The following is a 20,293-nucleotide window of genomic DNA, read 5'->3' on the forward strand; positions in this document are numbered from 1 at the left end:
CTCTTTACTTGCTTCTCATATTTAGGTCTGCCAAAAGTTTTAAAAACTGATAATGCCCCTTTGAAGCTGCGGAGAGATTGTTTACTAACTTTAAATGATTTCCAAAAATTATTAGGGGACATTAATTGGATACGCCCTCATTTAAAACTGACTACTGCAGATTTAAAGCCTTTATTTGATTGCTTAAAAATTGATCCTAATTCCAGTTCTAAGAGAAAGTTGACTAATGAGACAGAGTTAGCTCTTGTTGAAGTGTATGAGACTTTAAATGATCAGTTAATTAGGATTAATATTACCAAAAGATGAGATTAAATTATTCTTCCAACAAAACATACACCTACAGGGTGCTTGTGACAAAAAGGCCCATTGGTTCCATCTACCAGTGATCCCAAGAAAAATAGTTTTATCTTATCCCAGCTTGGTGGCACAATTAATTATAAAAGGAGGAAAAAAGAAGTGTGGAACTTTTTAGAAAAGAAGTAGCAAATATAATAATTTCACTCAATAAGGATCAACTGCAAGTCTTTTACAAAATAGTGATGATTGTCAAGTTGCCCTGATAGATTTCAGGGGTCAAATTTTGTTTCATTTGCCCTCAAGCCCCCACAGTAGTTAAAAGTTCAAAAATGTTAGATTGGCAGTTTGAGGATACCTGTGGAACTTTCCAACTGTATGTAGTTCCTACGCTCCCCTTTACCCTATGGGGGAGGGACGTGCTGTCTCAAATAGGAGATACTCAGAGAAGGGTTTTCTCAATTTCTTAGTTATCAACAGGTGGTACAATTGACAATACTTTATATATTGTTATAAATACGTAATATAAATATATTTGCCTAACTACAGTTTGCCTAATTAGGTATGGGTATAAATAAAACATAATAAAGGTATGCCTAATTCTATTTATAGATCTATACTTACTTAATTTGTATATAAATCAATATATGTATTATATATATACTGTATAATTAAATGTATATTGCAGTAATATAATGTGTGTGGCTGATATTAATTGGTATGGATTGATGTGCTGTGATATATGTTCTGTATGCTGTATAATTATATTATATATGTGTGACATGTATTATTACAGTACATTGGTTTGTGTTGGTTGGTATTGGCTGTGTGCGTGTTGTATTGCTGTAATATATATGAATTAATATGTTAATTATAAGATTAATTCAAGTATATTGATTTATATATATTGTATGTCAATAAGTTTATACTTGTTGCCATATATAAATACATTTTACATTTAGGTATATCTGTATACTAAAATGAGATAAGGAGGTTATACATTTATTATTTAAATTTATAGAGACCTAAACTAAACATTAGACCTAAATTAACATATCTCTAAATTTATGTTGTTAAAATGTAAATTTTAAAAAATTTTAAAAAATTAAATTGACAACTGCTTGACAATTCCTTTGCCATAAAACCCCCCCATAGGTGTAACTGGGATAACCAGACAAAAAATTGGTTTTATAACAAAACGGCCCCCTAGAGTGGGTCCATCTTCCCGCTCAAACTAAAAATGTAGTGGCTTCTTATCCGGGATTGATAGCTACTTTGATATTAAAGGAAAAAAGCGGAACATTGAATTATTTGGTAAAGAGCCATCAGAAATTGTAATTCCATATAATAAGGAACAACTTGTTGCTCTTCTAATGTTTGATAAAAATTGGCAGATTGCTATAGGAAACTATTTTGGTCAAAATTTTGCATCATTTACCCTCACATGTTTTGCTGAATTTTATATCCAGACATCCAGTTATTTTTCCTGTCAGATGTAAACAATCTCCTAGTCCAAATGCTCAGATAGCCTTTACTGACGGGTCAGCAAATGGTAAAGCCTCCATAGTCACTAAAAATCACCAAAAAGTTTTAGAAACACAGAAAACTTCAGCTTAAAGCGCTGAAATAACAACAGTCATAAAGGCTTTTGCTATGTTTGCAGATGAGGAATTTAACCTTTATTCTGATTCTCAGTATATTGTCAGGTTGGTTCCACACATTGAAACTGCGGTTTTGCCTGAAAGTAAAACTACCATATTTCATTTGTTAAGTAAATTACAGCAACAAATTTGGAAGACAAATAAAATATTTTTCATTGGAAACATTCGGGCTCATTCCGGATTGCCCGGCCTTTAAAATGCCTTTAATGATTTGGCTAACTTATTAACCAGAAATACAGTGGCTTCTGTGATTGAGGAGGCCAGAGCCTCTCACTCACTTCATCAATACGCTACTGCTTTAAGATATCAATTCCAAATTCCCAGAGAGACTGCTCGAGAAATTGTGCGTTCTTGCTTATATTGCCCCACTGTTTATAATAGTCTACCTATGGGAGTTAATACTCGCGGTCTCAAACCTAACGTACTCTGGCAAATGGATCTAACTCATGTCTCTTCATTTGGAAAACTGTCCTTTGTTCTTTAACTGTAGACACCTTTTCTCATGTTATTATTGCAACTGCTCGTACAGGGGAAGCAGTTAAAGATGTAATACAACATCTCTTTACTTGTTTTTCATATTTGGGCCTACCAAAAGCTTTGAAAACTGACAATGCTCCTGCGTCTAAGTCTTTTCAGGAATTTTGTATAAAGTTTCAAATTAAACATAATACAGGCATCTCTTATAATCCCCAGGGACAGGCCATTGTTGAAAGAGCACATCAAACATTAAAAATCCAAATTCAAAAACTAAAAGAAGGGGAGTTTAAGTATAGTTCTCCCCATCAAATCTTGCAACTTGCTCTTTTCGTAATAAATATTCTAAATACAGATCTGGCTGGAACTACTGCAATGCTTCGTCATTGATGCCTGGAGCAATTAAATGCAAAACCATTAGTCAAATGGAAGGACCTCCTCTCAGGACAATGGAAGGGTCCTGACAGCATTATTAATTAGCTGTCGAGGATGTGCTTGTATTTTTCTACAGGATGCAGATTGTTCAATTTACATCCGGGACAGACTAATTCGCCATGTTGCAGACCCCCAGACATCCAGTTTCCCCATTGCTTCGATCACAAAAGAGAAGCCCGCCAGAAGGGGAGGCAAGATAAACATCGAGATCCCGGTGGGACCGACAGGGCTGCTGCAGTGCGAACTCCAACCAGAAAATAATTCTACTTATTCTGTTTTGGCTTGTCTACCCTCTCCTTATGTTTTTCTCTTTACCAATGATTCTGGAAAACTTAATGTACATGTGACTTTCACTGGTGGACCCAATGTAGTGACTTGTGAACAATGCGTGCTCTCATCTTGTTTAAACCCTCAGTATAATGTTTGCTCCTTTGTAGTGTTACAAGGTCCACCTTATCTTATGATGTAACCACTTATTGATATAACTATAGTCTTGCTGTGTTACAACAACTACAAGATTTAATGTGATCGTGACGATTTGTGGGCTTTATTTATTTTAGGAATATCAGCTTTAATAGCAGCAATTACTTCTGTTACTGCTGCAGCAATATCATTGACTCAACAAGTGCATACTGCCCAATATGTTGATACCATGTCTAAAAATGTTTCTTTAACTCTAGCAACACAGGAAGCTATAGATAGGAAATTAGAGATGAGAGTAGACGCCTTAAAAGAGGCAATAATGCATATTGGGACTGAGTTACAGCCTTTAAAAGTGAAAATGGTTCTGTCTTGCCACGCTGATTACCGGTAGATATGCGTGACATCTTTAAAGGTAAACGAGACAGATTATGAATGGGAAAAAATCAAAAAACATATCTCAGGTGTTTGCAACAGCTCTGACATTGGCCTGGACTTAGGGAAATTTCATAATCAAATACAGACCCTGGAATACTGTCGACTGGATTTTACCACCGCTGGAGCAGCTAATGACTTATTTCACACCTTCTCTAACTTTACTTCTGGAAAAAACATTCTGTCTAATATCTTTAGTTCTAATTTTGCTTCTCATAATCATTCTTCCTTGTATTGTCAGGATTCTTCGGCAGAACATTCAAAAGCTCGCGACTGAGCTGCCTCTGGCTGTTTTAAGAAATAAAAAAGGGGAAGATGTGGGGAGCGAGCTCCGCCCATGGCAAAGGTCATGAGGAAGGAGGCTTGACATACGCAAAGGCGGGATCAAGCCTCAGGAGTCTCCCTGGAAATTCTCGAGCAATCTACCCCCAAAACCAGAGTCTGCCTACTTTCTGCTTTGTGCTTTCACCTACACCTCTGATTTTACCGGGGGCTGTCCCCCACTACCTCTCTGAAAAAAGAGTTAGCTTACAGCTCCAGTTAATAATTCCTGGGTGTGACAGTGTTTCAACCTACAAACTCCCTTGGAAGTCCTCTAGCCTGCCTGAATAGGTTTTTCTGGCCACATGTGATTGCTCAGAGCCTCCAAACTGTGAGAGGCATGAGATGTTCTAAACTGTCTAAATACAGATTCCTTTGAGCAGTTAAAAGATTGATTAGAAATTGTATTGGTGAAGGGATTCTCACTTGTTGGGCCAATGTTTGCTGCTAAGTCTCCATATCCCTTACCTGCTGTGTCCCTGGCAGTGTATTGATTAATATAATTGGTGTAAATAGTAGCTTTAATGTTTGTAACCTGGGACCCTTGAATTAATTCTTTTTCTTGTTATAGCCCACCACACCTTTGCTCTGTAGGAATGCAACTTTATCTAATGCTTTTTGGAGGCTGGCGCCTGACTTTAGAATAATCACCTTTAGAGGAAAAGGCCTCCGGGCCAGAAGATGATGCAAATCACCTAAACTTTTGCATATGATAAGTTTGCAGGAAGAAAGCCTGGCTTGCTGCATGACTCTACCCCTTCCCCCATTATCTTCTATGCATAACTTAAGGTATAAAAACTACTTTGGAAAATAAAGTGCGGGCCTTGTTCACCGAAACTTGGTCTCACCATGTCGTTCTTTCTCTTACCTTCTGGCTGAATTATTTAGCCTCTTTTCTGCACTAAATTTCCTCACTGAGCTATCCTTATTTCAGCCTCTTTTCTCCACTGAATTTCCTCACTGAGCTATCCTTATTTCAGCCTCTTCACTGAATTTTACTGAGCTATCCTCATTCTATTACTCTTTATATCCTTAATTAACATTTAATTAAGCAATTGTCTCCTGATCTTCGCCTACGCCGTCTCTCCTTCGAATACCCTGGATCAGCCGGGGCTGGTCCCCGGCACTTATTGATGAAAGTGAAAGAGGAGAGTGAAAAAGTTGGCTTAAAGCTCAGCATTCAGGAAAAAATAAGATCATGGCATCTGGTCCCATCACTTCATGGCAAATAGATTGGGAAAAATCGGAAACAGTGGCTGACTTTATATTTTTGGGCTCCAAAGTCACTGCAGATGGTGACTGCAGCCATGAAATTAAACGATTGCTTACTCCTTGGGAGGAAAGTTATGACCAACAGCATATTAAAAAGCAGAGACATTATTTTGCCAACAAAGGTCCATCTAGTCAAGGCTATGGTTTTTCCAGTAGTCATGTATGGATGTGAGAGTTAGACTATAAAGAAAGCTGAGTGCTGAAGAATTGATGCTTTTGAACTGTGGTGTTGGAGAAGACTTTTGAAAGTCTCTTGGGCTACAAAGAGATCCAACCAGCCCATTCTAAAGGAAATGAGTCCTGAATATTCACTGGAAGGACTGATGTTGAAGCTGAAACTCCAATACTTTGGTCACCTGATATGAAGAACTGACTCATTTGAAAAAAAAAACAAAAAACAAAAAACTGATTCTGGGAAAGATTGAAGGTAGGAGGAGAAGGGGACAACAGAGGATGAGATGATTGGATCCCATCACTGACTCAATGGACATGAGTTTGGATAAACTCCAGGAGCTGGTAATGGACAGGGAGGCCTGTTGTGCTGCATTCCATGGGGTCACAAAGAGTTGGACACGACTGAGTGACTGAACTGAACTAAACTGAAGTAGTTAAGGGGTGTTGTTTTTCAGTTGCTAAGTCAGGTCCAACTTTGTTACCCCATGAACTGCAGCACGCCAGGCTTCTCTGTCCTTCACTTTATCCCAGAATTGAGCTCAGACTCATTTCCATTGAGTCAATGATGCCATCCAACCATCTCATCCTCTGTCATCCCCTTCTCCTCCTGCCCTCAATCTTTCCCAGCATCAGGATCTTTTCCAATGAGTCAGCTCTTCACATCAGGTGGCCAAAGTATTGGAGCTTCAGTTTCAGCATCAGTATTTCCAATGAGTATTCAGGGTTGACTTCCTTTAGGAGGGACTGTTTTGGTCTCACTGCTGTCCAAGGGACTCTCAAGAGTCTTCTCCACCACCACAGTTCAAAAGCATCAATTTTTCGGCACTCATCCCTCTTTAAGGTCCAACTCTCACATCCATACGTGACTTTTGGGAAAAAAACAAACAAACATAGCTTTGATTCTTAAGAACCTTTGTTAGTATCATGCATTGAACCTGGACTGGATGGGGAACACGTGTATACCTGTGGCGGATTCATGTTGATATACGGAAAACCAATACAATATTCTAAAGTTAAGAAATAAAATAAATAATAAAAAAAGAACCTTTGTTAGAAAAGTGATGGCTCTGCTTTTTCATACACTTTCTAGGTTTGTCACAGCTTTCCTTCCAAGGAGCAAGCTTCTTCTAGTTTCATGGCTGCAGTCACCATCTGCAGTGATTTTGGAGTCCAGGAATGAATGAAATGAAATTATCTGTCATGCTTTCCCGTTTTCCCTGTTTGCCATGAAGTGATGGGACTAGATGCCATGATCTTAGTTTTTTGTTTGTTTGTTTGTTTTTTATGTTGAATTTAAAGCAAGGCTTTTCACTCTCTTCTCTTACCCTTATCAAAAGGCTCCTTAGTTGAAGGAAATGCAAAATAAAAGATACAAATATGAAGTCAAAAGGAAAAGTAAACATGGAGAAAGAGGATGAAAAATTTAGGCTTATTAAAATGTGTTTCAACTTAAGAGATCAGCAATTTAAAGTAATCAGGTGTATATATGGTACCACATATAAACTTCATGGTAACCACACCAAAAAAATCTCAATAGGTATATACACTCATAAAAGGAAAGACAAAGTCACCCAAAAAGATTGTCATCAGGGACTTCCCTGGTGGTCCAGTGGTTAAGAATCTGCCTTATAATGTAGGAGACATGGTTTTGACCCCTGGTCTGGAAACTAAATCCCACATGCCATGGAGCAAGTGAGCCACAACTAAGAGAGCTATGCACCTCACAATAAAAGATATTGCATGAGGTGAAGGAGATCCCATGTGCCACAACTAAGACCCAACACAAATAAATCAATAATTTCTTTTTTAAAAAGACAGCTATCAAATCATAAGGGAAGAAAGTAAACAAAGAATAAAGGAACAAGATGAGCTACATAGATTAAATAATATCTACAAGTTTCTCATTCAGTGTGTTCCTATTTAAAATCCAAAACTTCCTCAGAGAGAGCAGAGCACAGTGTCAAATAATGGTTGCTCCAGAGCTGTACTGTCTGTGTTGGAATCCCAACATCACCACTTGCTTTCTAGGGGACCTTGGGCAACTAAATAAATTTTCTCAGTTTCTTCATTATTAAAATGGGGAAATGGATAGTGCTTGCTTCTTGGAGTTTTTTTCAGTATTGCAAGTACATTACCTAAAATTCTCATTGGCATCTCTTAAAGGTCAATAAATAATGTTGATAATTAACGTTTTGGGATGCTTCACATGAACACTGCAACAAATTTTGTCATTTTGATAATTGTTATACATCTAGTCAAGGATAGAAAAGAATATTATGCCTATAACTCATGGATCCCTATTTGGGCATAGGATAAGATTGTCTGCCTTAGGAATTATTTTATTATATATGAGTATAATATTTATCTGTGATAGAATGTATTTTGACCTATAGCAAGCAGAATGAAAGATTTAAAAAGTACAAAATGAAAGAAAAGAAGGAAAACAGAGTACATTCTAATAAAGCAAAGAAAACAGAATTCAGAAAGAAAAAAAAATAGCAATTGTTTCCTCAGAGATCCTTTGTCTGATGGTAAGAATGATGATAAACAAAAGAAAATAATCATATTGTGATAGATATAGACCCAAACTTTCTAACCATTCATTGCTGTGGAATTAAAGAATCATTAAACCTCACATGTAGCCAAGATGATTCCATCCACATAATTTTGGTGAGAGATGGGGGTTGGAAAGACAGGTACCAGAAAATTTGCACTTGTTTAGAAGTCAGATGTAATGAACATTCTGTATACTGTATTCACATTATTGCTACTGTTTGATTAAAGATCCAATCACTGTTGAAGCTATAGATTGATAAGGCCCATCTGTCAAAGACCATGAGGGCACTAGGTAGTCTGTATCCAGCTACTGGAGATGGCAAGAGTAAACATCTCAGAAGGAGAGGAGGATGACAGAGTTTGAGATAGTTCGATGGTATCACCAATTCAATGGACATGAACTTGAGTAAACTCCAGGAGATGGTGAGCAGGGAGTCCTGGTGTGCTGGAGTCGATGTGGTTGCAGAGAGTTGGACATTGTTTGGCAACTGAACAACAGCAAAATCCAACTATTTTATTCACATCTTATTTTCTGCAAGATCCACTCAATAATTATCAATGTCAGATTATACCAGAATAAATTACCTACTAGTTGAATATTTTATATTTTTAATTTAAATTTATTTATTTTAATTGGAGGCTAATTACTTTACAATATTGTATTGGTTTTGCCATAGGTATGTAATCTAGTCTCTATCTTTTAAGGCATCACAATTTTGATACTATAAAAGTTGAAAGATCGTACAGCTAGATTTTCAACTTAATCCAGTCAGCTAACATTTCCCTATTATAAATATATATATATATAATTTAAGTATTACTTACTGTGCATGTGCTCAGTCCCTTCAGTCATATCTGACTATGTGCGACCCTATGAAACTGTGGCCCTCCAGGCTCCTCTGTTCATGGATTCCCCAGGAAAGAATACCAGAGTGGGTTGCCATGCCCTCCTCCAGTGCATCTTCCCAACTCAGGGATTGAATCCATCTCCTGCATTTCAGGTGGACTATTTACTTGTGTGAGACACCAGGGAAGCCCCACTTAAGAAAATGAGATGTTCCAGACAAGAATACTGGAAGGGGTTGCCATTTCTTTCTCCAAGGGATCTTCCTAACCCAGGGATTGAACCCAGATCTCCTGCATTGCAGGTAGACTCTTTACCATCTGAACCACCAGGGTTGCAATTATACTTTTATGGTAAGCAAGGTACATTCTTGAACATGGGTGTCTTAACACATAGGTACAAACAAGGTTGTTGTCATAATTTTAAAAGAGCCACAGATAAAGATTCATATCAAGTTATCAGAACAGAATAGGTATGTTTCTTTCTACTTTAAACAACTTGGTATGATGCATAAATTTAAATTATCTAATTTAAAGATCCAAAAGTGATTGTAAAAATTAACATATCCATTAAAATATAATAGCCCATTAACCAAGATTATCAGTCCACTAGTTTATTTGTGATATATTACATGTTTTTCCTTTTTATTTGGCAAACTGGGCAATGAACATCTTTCAAGTTTTAATCATAAGCCAAATACATTTTGTATATTTTAGTAATTTTTGTGTTCTGTTAATTTAATTTTATCAATTCAGACTTCCTTCAATGAAAATGTATGCTATTTTAGACCTTAACTATGTTTAAATATACCACATGAATTTTAAATGAGTATCGCTTGTCAAATGTCTCAAGAACTTACCTGTTGGGGTTTTTCCTTTGTCTTTAAAAGGCATTGGTTCTTTCACTGAGGGTAAATGAGGATTACCTTCACAGTGGAAACAGTAACATACTTCATTTTCTTAGGCTCAAAATCACTGTGGACAATGACAGAAGCAATGAAATTAAAGACGCTTGTTCCTTGGAAGGAAAGCTATGACAAAACTGTACAGATGTGAGAGCTGGTCCATAAAGAAAACTGAGCCCCAAAGAATTGATGCTTTCGAATTGTGGTGCTAAAGAAGACTCATGAGAGTCACCTGGACAGAAAGAGATCAAATCAGTCAATCTTAATGGAAATCAATCCCAAATATTCATTGGAAAGACTAATGCTGAAACTGAAGCTCCAGTACTTTGGCTACCTTATGCAAAGAGCCAACTCATTGGAAAACACCCTGAAGCTGGGAAAGATGAAGGCAAAAGATCAGGGCAGCAGAGGATGAAATCTTTAGATATCATCACTGACTCAATGGGCATGAAGTTGAGCAAACTCCTCTGGGATATAATGAGGGATAGGGAAGCATGGTGGGCTGCAGTCCATGGGTTCACAAAGAGTAGGACATGACTTTGTGAGAGAACAACAATAACAACTGTGGATACTTCAAGAGTCTATGTGTGACCACAGAATACATAATTAAACATGGCTCAGCTGTAAATCTAGAAATAGTTTCAAGTGGCCAAACTTTCTGTATTTCCTCACAGACTATCCATCACCTCAGTCTTTTATATAAATGTGTAAGTATCTGACATGGATGGCTAGAACTTGAAGACTTAAATGCAACATAAATATTTCCTTGCAAAGACAGCTGAATATTATCATCCACTATAAAAATCCTACCTGTAAACCTAATTTTGAGCTGTACTTATGCTCTTCCATTTCACATGGGGAGAGAAATGGCCTAAGTTATGGGTTTACACTGACTCATGGACAGTGAAAACAGGTTTGATAAACTATTGAAGGAAAGGGGAAAGTGGAAGAACAGATGAAAGAGCAATCTAGAGAAGTAGTATGTGGATGGGTCACACAGAATGGACCAAAAGCAAAGGTGTCTGTTTATCATACACAGTTTCTATCAGAGAGAATCCACCCAAGAGAAAACCTTCAAAAATCTGGTTGACAAGATGACCTGTCTTATATATGTGTTGGTCCTTTTATCCACTTCTGTGGTCCTTGTAGGAGAGATGAATGTTCTACATAGGCCCAGTGTGTAATAAGATTTACCTTTCACCAATCTAGATCTGGCACTATATCTGTGCTGAATGTCCAAAATTCCATTAGTAAAGTCCATCACTGACCCCTTCATAGGGCACAGTTCTCTAGAGAAATCAGTCAAAATCCTGTAGAAGCTTACTCCTTTGAAACTCCTCAACTTGAAAAGAAGCATCTTGTCATCATATACTTGCAGTAAATATACATCTTTTCTACCTGTAATGCATCAGTTGACTTTGTTATTCATGGAATAGGATCTGTGGTCCTTTATCATGGTACTTGACTAATCATCATCTCTAAGGCAATGGCACCCCACTCCAGTATTCTTGCCTGGAAAATTCCATGGATAGAGGAGCCTGGTAGGCTGCAGTCCATGGGGTCGCTAAGAGTCGAACACGACTGAGCGACTTCACTTTCACTTTTCACTTCCACGCATTGGAGAAGGAAATGGCAACCCACTCCATTGTTCTTGCCTGGAGAATCCCAGGGGCAGGAGAGCCTGGTGGGCTGCCATCTATGGGGTCGCACAGATCGGACACGACTAAAGCGACTTGGCAGAAGCAACCAGGACACAGATTTTTATGGTAAATAAATAAAGCAAATCACTCACCCCCATAGAATTCACTGATGTGATCATGTTATCCATCACCTAAAAGCATTAGCTGAATAGAATAGTGGTGTTGCCTACTGAAGACTAAGTTCCAGTGCACCTGGGAGACTCTACTGGGAAAGTTTGGAAGGTTGTCGTTTTTTTTGTTTGTTTGTTTGTTTTTCTTTTTTTTTATGTTTAGCATATATTATGTGCTCAGTAAACTTTACTTATCATATATGTTATGCCAAGCATATTCATGGGAAAATATGCAATATATGTCTTATTCAGAATAGAAAAACAAGATCTTGAAACGTCATTTTCATCAAGATAAATATGTGGAATCACAACATTCTAAATATATTTTTATGAGAAGCATTAAAATTTGACAAAGGATGCTAAAATTTATAATTAAATGGAAATATCTAGGAACTGCAAAAGTTTCTGAAGAAGATAAATAATTAGGAGACACTAACCTTGCCAGGAATAAATATACCTTAAAAGTCTTTGACCACTGAAATATGTCAGTGCTAGGGGAATACAACACAAAAGGAGGAGAGAGAGGAGGAGGAAAAAAGGAGAAAGATAAAGAGAAACGACACCAAAATTGAACCTTTTGGCTGGTGTGAGACCTGACATACTAAATACATATTTTTCAAATTACTATTGAATTAAATAATAATGGTGTGTGCATGTGTGCTCATTTGCTTCGGTCATGTCTAACACTTTGCAACCCTATAAGCTGTAGCCTGCTAGGCTCCTTTGTTCATGGTATTCTCCAGGCAAGAATACTGAAGTGGGTTGCCATTTCTTTCTCCAATAATGTTGGTGGATGATTTTATCTGTTTAAGGAAAATAGGCTTAGATATTTCCTCATTACAAGCAAGAATAAATTCTAGATGGATTAAAAAATAAAGTATTTTGACAACATATTTTTTTAGAAAATAGGTTAAAATTTAGAAAGTCAGTGAAAGGAAATAAAAATACACAAGTAATCAAAGGGTAAAAGAATATTAAATTATGACATATTTATTTGAAGAACAAGAAATTGTAATAACAAAATGAATCTTTGTAGCCCATGTCAAAAAAGAGTTAATATTTGTAGCAAATATATATAAATATATATCAATTAAATTTTATCAATAAAAATTCTCACCCTGGTAGGTCATAAATTCAAGGGTACTTATAACTGGTAAAGTTTAGGTGTGGACACTACATCCCATACATATTTCAAAAAACAGAAAACACAAACACAAGTAATGTTTCCTCAGTTCACAGAGCTTATTGATCAGTGAACATGGATAATCAACAAAGACTCTGATCTTATCATTTGAAACAAATACACAAATTTGAAAATTAACTGCTGCTTTTACAGAATAACATGAAATGGGTAGTTTAAACAACAAATATTTATTTTTCACAGTTTCAGAGGCCCAGATCCAAGACTAAGCTGCAGCAGACTTCATACCTGGTGAAGTCCCCTTCCTGGTTCATAGACAGCCATCTTTTTGCTCTGCCCTCACGTGGCAGAAAGGTCTCATGAGCTCACTGGGGTTGGTCTCTTTTCAACAACTTTAATCTCATGCATGATAGCTTCACCTTCATGATCTACTCATTTCCCACAGGGCCTATTTCTAAATAACCACTACATTTTAGAAAACTGTAAAACACTGGTGAAAGAAATCAAAGAGGACACTAATAGATGGAGAAATATACCATGTTCATGGATTGGAAGAATCAATGTAGTGAAAATGAGTATACTACCCAAAGCAATTTATAGATTCAATGCAATCCCTATCAAGCTACCAACGGTATTCTTCACAGAGCTAGAACAAATAATTTCATAATTTGTATGGAAATACAAAAAACCTCAAATAGCCAAAGCGATCTTGAGAAAGAAGAATGGAACTGGAGGAATCAATCTGCCTGACTTCAGGCTGTACTACAAAGCCACAGTCATCAAGACAGTATGGTACTGACACAAAGACAGAAATATAGATCAATGGAACAAAATAGAAAGCCCAGAGATAAATCCACGCACATATGGACACCTTATCTTTGACAAAGGAGGCAAGAATATACAATGGATTAAAGACAATCTCTTTAACAAGTGGTGCTGGGAAATCTGGTCAACCACTTGTAAAAGAATGAAACTAGAACACTATCTAACACCATACACAAAAATAAATTCAAAATGGATTAAAGATCTAAACATAAGACCAGAAACTATAAAACTCCTAGAGGAGAACATATGCAAAACACTCTCCAACATACATCACAACAGGATCCTCTATGACCCACCTCCCAGAATATCGGAAATAAAAGCAAAAATAAACAAATGGGACCTAATTAAACTTAAAAGCTTCTGCACAACAAAAGAAACTATAAGCAAGGTGAAAAGACAGCCTTCAGAATGGGAGAAAATAATAGCAAATGAAGCAACTGACAAACAAATAATCTCAAAAATATACAAGCAATTCCTGCAGCTCAATTCCAGAAAAATAAATGACCCAATCAAAAAATGGGCCAAATAACTAAATAGACATTTCTCCAAAGAAGACATACAGATGGCTAACAAACACATGAAAAGATGCTCAACATCACTCATTATCAGAGAAATGCAAATCAAAACCACAATGAAGTACCATTTCATGCCAGTCAGAATGGCTGAGATCCATACGTCTACAAGCAATAAATGCTGGAGAGGATGTGGAGAAAACGGAACCCTCTTACACTGTTGGTGGGAATGCAAACTAGTACAGCCACTATGGAGAACAGTGTGGAGATTCCTTAAAAACTAGAAATAGAACTGCTACGACCCAGCAATCCCACTGCTGGGCATACACACTGAGGAAACCAGAAGGGAAAGAGACACATGTACCCCAATGTTTATTACAGCACTGTCTATAATAGCCAGGACATGGAAGCAACCTAGATGTGCATCAGCAGATGAATGTATAAGAGAGCTGTGGTACATATACACAATGGAGTATTACTCAGCCATTAAAAAAGAATACATTTGAATCAGTTCTAATGAGGTGGATGAAACTGGAGCCTATTATACAGAGTGAAGTAAGCCAGAAAGAAAAATACCAATACAGTATACTAACACATATATATGGAATTTAGAAAGATGGTAACAACAACCCTGTATGCAAGACAGCGAAAGAGACACTGATGTATAGAACAGTCTTATGGACTCTGTGGGAGAGGGAGAGGGGGATGATTTGGGAGAATAGCATTAAAACATGTATAATATCATATAGGAAATGAATCGCCAGTCCAGGTTCGATGCAGGATACAGGAAGCTTGGGGCTGGTGCACTGGGATGACCCAGAGAGATGGTATGAGGAGGGATGTGGGAGGGGGGTTCAGGACCGGGAACATGTGTACACCTGTGGCGGATGCATGTTGATGTATGGCAAAACCAATACAATATTGTAAAGTAAAAAATATAAAATAAAATAAAGAGAAAAAAACAAACAAATTATATAAATTGAATATTAAAGAAAAATATAAACAATTGGAGAATACATTTAAATGGCCAACAAATATATGATAGGATGCTGAAACTCACTTGTGAACAGAAAATGTAGGAATTGAAGTAACACTGTGCTTACTACAATATTATCTTGAAGTTGTGAAGACCACTCAAGTTCTAAACATGCTACATCATCCTCTAATTTTTAAGAGAGTAATAAATACTGCTTAGAGGACATAACAGTTAAACCTATCATGAAACTTAGAAATAACTGCCCATTGAAATATCCACAGATAGATAAACTAAAAATGAATTTATAAGAATATTTGATTTTAGAGAAGGTAAATTTATTCTGAATCTTTATGATATGAAAATATCTAAATGAGTTTTACAGTATTAAATAAATCTCCACATATTTTATTAGTTGCAAAGGATCCCTAAAATAGCTGATTAAGACAACCACATAAAAACATTTTAAATGACCGAATTCTCACATCGCCAGTGAACTCTTGCAAAGTGTAAAGCCTACTTCAGAAACTAGTGCTTAAATACACTTCCTGGGTTACCTGCATGAGATCTTCATTTGATTCATGTTCTGTTCTCTGATGCTTTCTCTCTTGTCCTTCAGCCATTGATTCCATCATGAAGAACAAAGAAAGTATGATAAATGCAGCATCACTGGACATTGATTGTTTCCATTAGGCAAACTTGTTCCATGCTTGTAGGAAATCCAATTCAACTCAGTCATTCAGAAAAATATTACCTTTCAAATTGTTGCAAATTTGAAGATGAATATGAATATTGTATTACATAAGGAACTCTGAATCTTGATTGTGAACAGAAAACCAAAATACTCATTGTTCACAGGATTTGTCCTGATAACAAATGAAAATTAAATCAACATTTTGGTTTTAGAGAAAATTCCAAATTGTGCTAGGGCTGATTCATGTCTGATTTGAGGCAGTATACAGAGTGGTTAAAATCAAATGGGCTGAACATTTAAATCCTGGTTACACTAGGAGCATCTTGGACAAGTTACCTGAGTCTGTTTTTGTTTAAAATTTGTAAAATAGAAGTGACGGCCCACAGGACTGTGAAGACTAATAACAAAGTTAGACATAAATTAGGACTTTTAGAAAACATAAACTGTATGGGGGCCATCTTTCCACAGAACAGTTACAGTCTCAGTGTGCAGTATGTGATTAAGGCCTATGACCTTCAGTCTGTTGCACAGAAAACTTTAAAAGTATATATGCCCAGATTGTGACTATGTTGATTGTGACAGTCACTACAGAACTGAATGCATTTGGTAAAAAATTGCAGAAAGTAGATTCAAAGGACAAACAATGCATTGTGAAATTATATAATAATACTCTGTAAAAATGGAAAACAAAAAAGTTCCTGTATTGAAATAACAGACACTCCAAAAATATGATTAAAGATGCTATTTATAATATCAGCAAGAAACCTAAATTTATAAGGAAACATACTAGATCTGTATGAACATTATAGAAAACAAGTAGAAAGACATATCCAGTTTGTGGATAAGAATTCTCAGTTCTCCAAGAAAAGATATAAAATTTTTAAAGCAAATCTCATGGACAATACTAACTAAATTTAGTTTTTCTTAGATTCGCTTATTGAATTTTAATTTTAAAATATAAATATGCAAGAGTAGATGTCACTTTGATAAGGAATAATAATGAAGGAATCCTAGGCCTATCAGGTATCAAAGTGTATTTTAAATTAAATGCAATTACATCATATGATACGTGGCACAAGAATAAAGAGATCAATGGATGATGATAGAGGCCTAAATTGGATTCAACTACATGCTATCTTTTGGAATATAAAACTGGAATATCAAAGCCATGGAGAAAAATAATTATGCATGTACAAAAATGGTCATCAAAAAATAGTTAAAATATAATACGTGTATATGTATGGCTGAGTATCTTGGCTATTCAGCTGAAACTATCATAACATTGTTAATTTGTTGTACCCCAATACAAAATAAAAGATTCAAAAGAACCTAAAAAAAAAAAAAAAAAAGTAGTATCCACCAGGGGGCTTCCCAGGTGGTTCAATGTTAAAGAGTCCACCTGCCAATGCAGGAGACACAGAAGATTCAGGTTCAAGTTTGACCTCTGGTCTGGGAAGACCCCCTGGAGTAGGAAATGGCAATCCACTCTAGTATTCTTGTCTGGAAAATTCCATGGACAGAGGATCCTGGCTAGGTACAGTCCATGAGATTGCAAAAAGTCTGAAATGAAAAGTGCTCAGTGAACCACTGAGCACACATTCAATGCCTACTTTACTTCTTACAACAAAATAGATGATTTTAAAAGATATGAAATAACAAAAAGACAAAGAATTAAATGTTGAAAAATAAGGAACAATATTTTAGCATCATCAAAATAGGAAAATTCTAAGCAAGGTGTAAAATCCAAAGGAAATACTGATAGATTTATCTATGTAAATGTAAAAGTATTTCTACATGACCAAATATTCTGCACTGAACAAGTACATCAAAAACAAATCACAATCTGGAAATTCAATAATTCTACATACATGATAAATGGGATAATTTCTATAATATGTAATTAAGTCATAAAAATCAATATGGAAAATATCAGCAATCAAAATATGAAAAATTCACTAATAAGCAATTCATGTAAAAGGAATATAGATCAATTTAAACACCTAAATAGATACCCAAATTCAATTAACTTGAATATTTATAAATAAAGTAGATAAGTGAAATATAATTTCTTTACTCAGATATCAGATACCACAAATATAATTTCTTTACTCAGATATCAGATACCACAAACAAACTCTGATTGTTCAGAATGTATTCAAATGTATTTTTCAGAACTAGGGGAGTGTGGATTTGGTACAAGCTCATGGATAGCATTTTGGCAATAACTATGAACATCAACATTTAAATACATGTACCAAATGAATAAAAAATTCCATTTCTTAGACTGACCTAAAAATTTTCAAAAAGACTTCATTGTAGCATTATACATCATAAAAAATATGGGAAAAACTTTAAGAGGCCTGGATACCTAAATTTCAGTCTTTATAAAAGTTATGCAATATGATGAATCTAGAATGAGTTAGATCTTTATAGGTTAGTATATAAAGATCTTCAGGAGGCTAAGTAAAATTGAAAGTTCTACACAAAGACACACACACACACATATGAAAACATGCTTGCATTTTAAATATTATTTCTCAAAGATATTTAAGAAAAGAATACAGTGACAACATCTGAAAGGACTGGAAGGCTGTGGTATGACATATATAAGGGCCTTATTCTGCACTATTCCATTTTGCATGGGTTCAACTTTAATATTACTTATTATATATCATACTTCAAATTTTTATTTTAAAATTAAAATATTACATTAAAATTTCATAACTAAGGCAAACAAAATTGATAAATAGATAGTTTAATATGTATATTATGATATACACAGTATGTATAATATAATTGTGGCCTTCAACATTTTAAATTGAACAATAAGAAGAACAAAGATTAAAGACAAGACTCTGACTTAAAACAATGATAAGAAAATACAGGTAAACACAGAAACTATTTAAAAAGCAGCTTTACTCTATAAAACATATTATTTATTCATTCCATATTATTTATTGATTCCATACTGTCAATAAATTCCACCATTCTAGATGCAATGATGAACCACCCATCATACAGCTTACATTCTAATGGGAAGACTGTCATTGGTAGAATGGACATGCAGTTCATTCTTTAATTATATTTATCTTAATTGCTTGCAATTAAAAGAAAATTTGAATCAGATTTATGAAGATTTTTATATTGTGGAAGATTGGTCCTAATACTAAATTACTACTTTCCTGATGAATAATGCACTTATTTAATACTTAATCTGATTTTGTTTTTCTCCAGAGCTGATTCATAGCATTAGTCATCTCAGAATTCCTTAGGATTAATGGTTTTAACATGGGGGTTTTGATTGTATAAAACACAGTCAATGATTTGTCAATATGGAAGGTTGTGGCAGGTCTTACATATATGAAAATACAGGGGACAAAGAAACAGGCAGCCACAGTAATGTGGGAACCACAGGTCTGTAGTGCTTTCTGCCTCTCTTCCTGACTCGTGTTCTTCAGAGAGTGCAGGATGACTCCATAGGAGATGAGTAAGAGTAAGAATACAGTACTGCAGATCAGTCCTCCATTAGCCACAACTAAGATGCCAATGACACAGGTGTCAGTACAGACCAGTTTCAATAAGGGGTACCTATCACACGTAAAGTGATCAATGATATTGGGGCAACAGAATGGGAGCCCAGAAATAGTGCTAATTTGAATAATTGAGTGCAAAAAGTCTCCAACACAGGACACCACCAGAATCGCAACACACACCCTTTGCCTCATGATCACCAAGAAATGCAAGGGCTTACAGAGGGCCACATAGCAGTCATAGGCCATTGTTAACAGAAGGAAGACCTCTGATCAACCAAAAAAGTGCTCTATGAACAGCTGGATCATGCATGATTCAAAAGATATGGTATTTTCCGCAAATAACAAGTCTGAAATTAATCTGGGCACAATAGGAGAGGAATAATCTACATCCATAATTGATAAGAAAGTAAGGAAAAAGTACATCAGAGAATTCAGTGTCCTACTGACCATCATATCAAAACAATGAACAGGTTGCCCACCACAGTCAAAATGTAGAACAGCAAGAATATAACAGAAAAGGACTTTCTGCTCCTTTGAGTTCCTTGTGAGGCCCGGGAGGTAAAATAAGTTACATTGTTCCTTGGTTCCATCTAGTCTGGACAATAGCTGACCTCACATATTAGAAGCAGCTTACCTAGAAAACAAGGGGGACACATTTAAATTCACCATAAGTTTTCTATTTGTCCATTCAATTAAAAAATGTGCAGACAGATTGATTTTTGTCCAGTAGTTCATAGAAATATACCCAAGTTGCAAAAGTCACAGTTCCCTTCCCTCAGTGATATCACACAAAATGAAGGATCAGAAAATTCCAGACCAACAAATAGGTGCCATGAGAAGGATATTCACATAATGCTAAATATCACAGAGTAGGAATATATTAATCAGACTAAAATCAGAGAAGGCTTCCCAGAAGAAGCAATGATTTAGCTGAATTTTAAAGAAAAAAGGAAAGTACAGGAAAAAATAGGATGGAAATTCCAGGAAAATGCATATCATTTATAATGTCATAAAA

At 35.8% G+C, this 20,293-nt stretch overlaps 1 pseudogene; it reads right to left on the reverse strand.

The window, feature by feature from the left end:
• Positions 1-18,954: 18,954 nt before the first annotated feature.
• Positions 18,955-19,868, reverse strand: LOC147346468 (olfactory receptor 4A47-like; annotated as a pseudogene).
• Positions 19,869-20,293: the final 425 nt, after the last annotated feature.

This window comes from Bos grunniens, chromosome 23 (assembly GCF_055505025.1).
Source record: "Bos grunniens cultivar Pamir isolate PY7600 chromosome 23, Bosgru_T2T1.0, whole genome shotgun sequence".
In the NCBI taxonomy this organism is placed as follows: domain Eukaryota; kingdom Metazoa; phylum Chordata; class Mammalia; order Artiodactyla; family Bovidae; genus Bos; species Bos grunniens.